An 8,385-nucleotide genomic window follows, 5' to 3' on the forward strand; every position below is an offset into this window, starting at 1 on the left:
AATCAGACCCCTCCATGTGCAGTCCTTGGTTGGTGGTTGAGACCCTGGGAGCTCTGAGGGTACTAGTTTAAGGCTTCTGTGTGTAGCTCAGTGGTAGAGCAAAAGCATTGCAATGTTATCTTCTTAATAGCTGACCGCTATCCTGTTCCTGGAACTGACCAGTCCAACTTCCTGGCTCGTGACAGAGACTTCCTATGCCTTCTTTAAGTAAAGGTTATATATTAATACATTAAGGCATTTACATTAACATGCTTTTTCCAGTTTGGTTGTGCTTTCCTATCATTCTTTAAGGGATTTTTATGTTTCCTCTTTAAGGGGTTCTACTTGTTTACTTGTGTTCTTCTGTAATTCATTAAGGGATTTTTGTGTTTCTGCTTTAAGGGCATGAACCTGTTTACCTGTGTTCTCTTCTATTTCTGCAAGGAAATTATTCATGCTCTTCTTAAATTCCTCTGTCACCATTGTGAGATATGATTTTAGATATAAATCTTGCTTTTCTGGTGTTTTGGAATATCCAGGACTTGCTGTGGTGTGACTATAGGTTCTGATAAAGCCAAGTAGTCTTGGTTTCTGTTGGTAAGATTCTTGTGTTTGCCTTTCGACATCTGTTGATCTTTGGTGTTAGATGTTATTGCTGTTTCTGGCTCGAGCTCATTCCTTCTGTGGGTCTCTAAGCCTGTGTCAGCACTTCTGGGAGATCAGTTCTCCTCTGATAAGACCTGTGTGCAGTGGGCTGTGGATCAGTCATCCCTCCTGAGTCCTGGAGTCATAACCAACTCTGGAGACAGGCTCTCCACTTGCAGGGAAAGGGCAGAGAGGGCTGTGCATCAGCAGTCCCTCCTAGGTGAATAGGGAGATAGAAAGGATTCTGGGCTGGCTGCCCTGCCACTTCTGAGGCCTGTGCCTCTTGGCTGGTCCTGCCTTAGAAGGTCATTGGAGAGAAAATGGAGATCTCACCTGAGTCCATGGGTTGGAGCACTCCCCAAAGGCAAGCTCTCTGCTTTGGGGAAGGGGCAGAGAGGGCTGTGGATCTGCAGTACCTCCTAGATTAAGAGGAAGGTAGAAAGGATCCTGTGCCAGCTGCCCTGCACTTCTGAAGACTGTCAGAGATACATTTCTTAAGGAAATTTAAATATTAAAGTAACAGCCATTTGTGAGGCATGTACAGTTAGCTAACACATTCAAAAGTAAATAATTTTAAAAAAGAGCAAATAAGAAATGAAAAACTTGTTGCATAACAAAGAGAAGGTACAATAGAAAGTAACTTTTTAAGTTCATGCTTTGACAGACCTGAATCTAGGAGACAAAAATAAATAAAACAATTTTAAGACATGTAACATATTAACAAAGTAAATAAAAAGAGATTTCAATAATCTATGAATTTCTGTCTACATTTGTTAAATTAATATAGTGATTATATTAGTTATTGGCTTATAAATTTTTAATACATACACATATTCACTAATTAGTTTTTTAGGAACTAAATGTTAGAGGGAGTGATTATTTCCTTTTCTTATTGAGGAGTAACTGTTGTGAAAGGTAAGAGAACTAATCATTGTAGCACAAAGAAACTCTTGAGACTGCAATTAAGATTTTACTTCTGCAAAGTAAAGCAGATAGGAAAGCAGAATAGATCCAGACAATGCTTCAGAAATACAATATCTGAACTAATCAAACAGGGATCTCAGAGGCAAGATTGCCCTTGTGAGGAGTCTCACATGGAAATGAAATGACCAGACCCTTCTACCAGCTCAACACTGGCTGAGAATTACTACAGGAATCTGTCTGTCATCAATGCAGAAGTTACACTTTATAAACATGTGTAAAATCTAACCACCCTTTGTGTATGCTGCCTAATGGAAATGGTCTCTGAGCTCTGGATATTAATTTATCTTGGAGTCTATAATTTATACATCATGAGTCTTCTTTTCAATGTATAATTTCTGCTTGTAGTTGGCTTGCCTGAAAGGAAACAGAAGATACTGATAAAAGAGAATACAACTTTCATTACCAAAGACCCTCCTGTACTCCATCTAACAAAGTGACTGCTCATTTTGTTCTCCAACTGTGATACAGTTAGTATAAATATATAATTCCAGACAAAAATGAAGTTATTAGCTCATATTAATACATTGATTCAGTCACTCTAAAAATTATGGGAACATATAAAAGGAGAAAACCAAAGTGTTGAACCTGGAGCCTCATATTTCTATCTGGTATTATTTGGCTTCTCTCTAAGTCACCTCTTGATATGCTTCAATAGTATAAGTCTCCTAGAGTTCAATTTTTCTAGTTTTCCATGTCTAACAAACCTTTAATTCACCCCTGTGTTGAACAGTAATTTTGCTTAACATGGTACCACAGAGGAATTACTATTTTAGTACACTGAAGACTCTTCGACTGCCTTTGGCTTGGGTTGTTTATGGCAACATGGCAGCTGTCAGTTGTTTCTTTTGTCAGCTTCTGCAATGAATCTCTTCTTGTTGTTGCATATTATTTTGAAATCATTATTTGTGTAATTTTATTATAAATGTGTATTTTGGAGCCATAATTTTGAGGTCCAGTTTGGCCTCTGCACATGGCAATTTGCAGGTGTTTTCAAAAATCACAAAGAGAGTTTGCAAAGGAAATTTTTTTCTCAGAGATTTACTATTTTATTTTAATGAAAAGAGGAAAAAGGAAGTGAACACCTTGCTGCTGTTATCCTGACCAAAACCAACACTGTTTTATTCTTTTCAATTTTTTTTTTTTTACAATGTAGAGAAAGATCACTCTTAGAAAAATATCGGCATATATTTACATCAGAACAAAAGACTAAATGACCAAAATGTGAATTCATCAATAAGTCTGAGTCAACTTGCTGCTAGAGCTGATCTGCCTGTCTGAGTTCCTCTGAGTCAAGAGGCTTCAGTCTCTGGTGTTTAGCACCTCAAAGTGAAACAGAGAGGGATTAAGTAAAGGAGCTTTTGTCCATTCACTGCAAGAAATTTTTCCAAGGCTCTGCTAATGAAAGTAGCAGGAAGAAAAAGAGACACCTTGTAAAGTGATTTTTAATCTTTATTTCTAAGTTTTTCTCCAAAAAGTTCTCTCTACAAAAGAGTTCCCTTTTAAAACAGAGTGAGTTCCAGGACAGCCAGTGCTATGCAGAGAAACACTGTCTCTCAAAAAACAAAAACAAAAACAAAAAACAAAAAACAAAAAAAACAAAACAAAACAAAACAAAATTGTTCTCCTCTCTCTTCCTCTCTTAATCTTGCTCTCTTCTCCTATTCTGATGTAACAGTAATAATGCCCCCTACTCCCAAAATTTTTACAACCAGTACTATGCCTTCACATGGTCTATCAAAGCATTCCCTTCTTTATATAAAAGTTCATTAGAAGTTAAAACATAAATTCAAATCATAAACTGAATAAGAAGTTTACAACTGATACTACTTATATGCATATCCATGCAAATACTTATCTGGCTAAACATTCATTATCTGTCAGAAGCTCAACAGTCTCATTGAAAGTTAAAAAACATATTTTGTTGTGAGTAAGGTATTATTGAAGTTTTGTGTAGATAAACCCATTCATTTTTTATCATCTGTCCTTGCACCTATCATAAATAATTAGTTCTGTTTTTATGACAGCCACTTCTGAATGAACTCTAAGTTGTAAATGGCTACTTTCTATCTCAAAAACCATTAACTGGTGACACTTGAAGACTGGAAGAGTTCTCATTGCAATTTTGATATCAGAAGGGACTTAATAGCAGTCCTATTTTTAAAAAATTAATAATTACTAATATAATTTTGGGAATTTTTATGGGATCATCATTAAGAATTAAGAAATCATCTGTTTATATAGCATCACAACAAGATGTACTCATTTTTGTTGTTCTACAGAAATCTACTCAAAATGATAGTCTAATAATATCTAGTGATAGTTATATTATTTAATAGTAATGGGAAAAGCATATTAACAGCAAGAATCTTTCCTAAAATGTAATCTCCTTGGCTTTCCTTAAAGAAGTAAAACAATCATAGATTTAGAGTTCATAGTGGTACCATGTCAGGAAGATCACCTGTTAGTGTTTAGTTCCTCTTAGATGATTCCTGATGGATCACATTGGGAACTGCAAACACAAAGCTGACAAAGAGAAACAAACAAAACTACTGGTAAGGCTATAAGTCTTCAATTGTCACCAACTTTTCAAGTATGTGATTCTATGGGGATCATTATTATTCAAGACAAGAAAGGATTCAAATGATTAAGTTATGTTCTGAAGAAATAGTGATCTGTCCATACACAAAAATATGTGATTCCCTAGAAATCATATTTTGTGATGATTCACATACTTTCATTTTCTTTAGCAATATTTTGAAAAATTATTTTTCTTAGTATAAATAAGAATTCTAAAACATTTATTAGGTTTTATTACAAATATTCTGTAAAATAATTTTCTACAATTTGAGACCAAGTTGTATAATATATTTTTCAGTAGGTAAAATAGTGATTAACATTTTTAATTCATGATTGGAAGATTTATAAAGTGCACAGTGAGAAAAAACTTACTATCAAAAGATATTTAAAGGATAGTAGAAACATTTTGATTATCTAAAATTATTTAATACATTTCTTTTGTAATAGTTTAAATTTTCATGATGTAATAAACCAAAATTGAAGATTATTACCACCTTTTGGTAATATAATCCCATTTTGGAAATGGTCACCTATTACGTTTATTACGTTTATAAATCACAACTAGCTTACTAGACGTTGTACTGTACAGTGCTTCAATTTATATTTGTCTAAATTGTTGTGCTTAACATTTTTCTTCTAATTCACTATAATTATTTAAAAGAAAACATGTTCATTATATATCAACTAATAATTTAATAATTAAGGTTAATTAACCTAATATGGATGCTGAAGTTTCACAGCTATGAAGTACCCCATTTTATCTAAAATTTGGTCTCATTTCCTTAGAAAGTTTAATGTTGTCTAGCTATTATTGTAATTGCTGCATGGCAACCAGTTATCCATCCTCAGCTATTAATTTGCAATGGTGATCTGAAATGAACAGAAAATGATAAAATTACTTGTCTTGACCAATAGACTAGCATGACTACTGTTACTGAACTCCTCCCTCCCCCAAAATATTATAGTCCTTACACTAATGTGGTAATGAAGAGTAGTGCTTTTAGTAGAAAAATGAAGACACTTTGTGTGTATACATATGTAATTATGTGCATGTATATGCTTATGTATATACAAATACAGGCTTGTGAACCAGGTTATTCATATGGAAGTCAGAGATCAACCTTGAGCATCATTCCTCAAACTCAATTTATTCTTCTGTTTTAAAACAGGGGATTTCTCACTGACCTGGTTTTTGTTTTTGTTTTGTTTTTTGTTTTGTTTTGTTTTGTTTTAATGGAAACGACATCTTATTTTTGATGCAGGACATTGAATAGAGAGTCCTGCACACACTAAATATAAATTTTGACATTAAGTTACACCTCAGGCCTAAATAAATTTACTTTTATTTTGTTAAAAATACTTTTCATAAAATATATTCTGATTATAGATTTACTTTCTCCTACTCCCCCAAGTCTTTCCAACCTCCTCTCCCATTCAGTTTCATGACAACATCTGCTCCTATTAGAAAACAACTAAATATTTAAGGAATAATAATAAATAATATAAAAATCAAATATGAGAAAATAGCCATACAAGAAAAGGAGTGACAGAACAATCACAAGGAATTCATACAGATAGAAAAATTCAAACAGATGTGCTTGTACACACAGGAATCCAATAAAAAAGGAAGCCATGATATACACACAAAGGACCTGTAATGTAGGCAAAATTTTTCCTGATTCAACATTATGAGACAAAGATCCTCCAAAGATGCTCTCAAGTTTGTTTTGCGTCAGTCATATATTGTTGGCAAAGGGTCTATCCTTAAGAGTGAGCTGTTACCACTTTGAGACTCCTATGAAGAAAATTAAATTTTAATTTGCAACTAGTAATCAATTGGAGATAGATTCTATGTCCACTTCCCCTTTCATCTCTAGGACTTCATCTGATGCAGATCTGTGTAGTCCCTGTGGATATTGCCTCTATTTCTAAATTCATGTCTGCATTGATCCTGTTAAATTGAGGACTTTGTTTCCTTGGTGTTTCTGAGTGCCTTTTTCTCTTACTATTACTATTTCTTCCCCTTTCTCTATGTGATTCCCTGTGCCCTGAGTGGAGAGATTTGGTGAATGCATTTCTTTTGTGTCTGAGTGTTCCTGAAAGGTATAGAAAATATAAAAAAAGTTTTTTTATGACCCCTAGCAGACTGAGCAGAACTAAGAATGCAGGTCAACTGGTTCAGAGCTCTTGGTTCCAGGAACTTGGCTAACTCAGAGCCTCAAGGCTCTGGTTCCCGAGACCTGCCCCTCCTGACTGATCCACAATGAGGGCAGAACTAGGAATGAAGGTCAACTGGTTCACGAGGCTCTCCACCCTGCCGACCAGTAGATGAAGATTACATTCCTAAAATGAATATGTTCCCCTCCCTAACTGACTGAATACGTTGGGTTGGAATTCTCCCTCACTCCCCCTGGTTTGTGGTTTTTCCCTTTAAATACCCCTTACTCCTTGTGCTCTGGGTCGAACTCCTCTGGCCTGCAATGTTACGAGCTCGACGCCGGTACCTGCCTATCCCAAATAAACCTTGTGTGCTTGTAGCAAGATCGGTCTCTCATGAGTTATTGGGTGGTCGTGTCATCCCAAGACTTGAGTGAGGGTCTCCCGAGTTCCGGGGGTCTTTCATTTTGGGGGCTAGTCTGGGATTTACAACTACCCTTGACTCTCTGAAGACCCCTTGTAGGTGAGTCTGTCTGTCCAATTGTGTCTATTTGAAGTTTTTACTTGTAATTTGTCTGTGAACTGCCTGCCTGTTTGCAATCTGTGAATCTGTAGCTGGTTGCATCCCAAGAGGGGATAGCGAAGTTTATCTCTGAAGTTTATTTTCAGTCAGTGACTCCTTGTCCTCCGTGAGGAGGAAAGAGGACTGATAGGCAGACATGCCAGGATCACTGACTGCCACCCTGGGAGATGTCCCAGTGGAAATTGGGGATCCTCGGGGATGCTTAGAGAAACCCTGTGGAAGGTCAAAGGAGAAACTTTAACACTCCTCGAGAGGAGTGTGGGTCTGTTCTCCTGGCAATCTGACCTTTTTGATTGGTTCCACTTGGGCTACTCTTGCTGTGTTACTCTTTGTCTTATTTTTTTGTGCTGTGTTTGTGATTTTTGTCACCCTTATTACTACAATGGGACGGAAAGTAACTGTCCCTTTGACTCTGACGTTGGATCACTGGACAGAGGTTAGGAACAGAGCATATGTCAGTTCAGGTGAAATAAGGACCTCAGTAAATTTCCAGCTGTCTGTTTTTCTGAAGTAAGTTTGGCACTCGTGATTGAGATGGGTCTTTTTGTGTGTATTTTGAGACCGCTCCATCTTAGCAGCCATGGCAGGCATGGGTCGAGCAACTTTGTGATTTGGCTTTGATTATATGTGTATCTGATGTTTGTTGCTGGGTCCAATTGTCTATCTCTGTGTCATGGACCTAAAAAGGTGGAGTTGTTTGTGTGGTAACTGATTTTGTGTGTGTGTGTTTGGACCTTGGGCTGATAACTTACACTCCTCTAACTGATGAATAGTGTTGGAGCTAGGGCCACTGCCGCTGGGTCTTTGCGCTGCTCCTGGGGGAACTGGGAATAAAGATTGGTGTTGGCAGGAATCCCGTGGTCCTGGGTTTCCCAAGAGGGCAGTCATCAAACATGGAATAGGGCCCAACAGCTGCCAAAGTGTTGGAAGTAGGGGCTCAGCCCCAGGTGCTGTTACTCCAGTTCTTTCCTGGCCAGATCCAGATCCCTGGCCTTTTCCCCATCCAGGCTGGCCACCCTGATGGCGACCTGACCTGGCCTGCAGGTCAAGTTATTCAGGGGAACGAGGAGGGTCACAACCTGTGAATAAAGAATGGGCTAGAGAGATGACAGGACTCAAGGAAGCATTGCTTGTCAAGAGCCATTTACTTGGTTGAGCAGAGCATACTTAAAGCAAAAATCTTGGAGGGAGGGGGAGAGGAAGGAGGGAGAAGGAAGTTTACAAGGGGAGGGGGAGAGGAAGGAGGGAGAAGGATGTTTACAGGATCTTCTGGTGCTAAGACCCTGGGGAAAGTCGTGGGAGGGGGGAAGTTCTCAGAAGTCATGGTATACTGAATGTTTCTTATCTCAGGGCCAAGCTGGATCTTGGAAGCAGGATGTTTATTCCAAGGTGCTCAGCCAGCTGGGGCAGGATGTTTTTCTCAGGTCTCTAGGGCAGGATGTTTTTCTCAGGTCTCTGGG

Source organism: Mastomys coucha, unplaced genomic scaffold (assembly GCF_008632895.1).
Source record: "Mastomys coucha isolate ucsf_1 unplaced genomic scaffold, UCSF_Mcou_1 pScaffold12, whole genome shotgun sequence".
In the NCBI taxonomy this organism is placed as follows: Eukaryota; Metazoa; Chordata; class Mammalia; order Rodentia; family Muridae; genus Mastomys; species Mastomys coucha.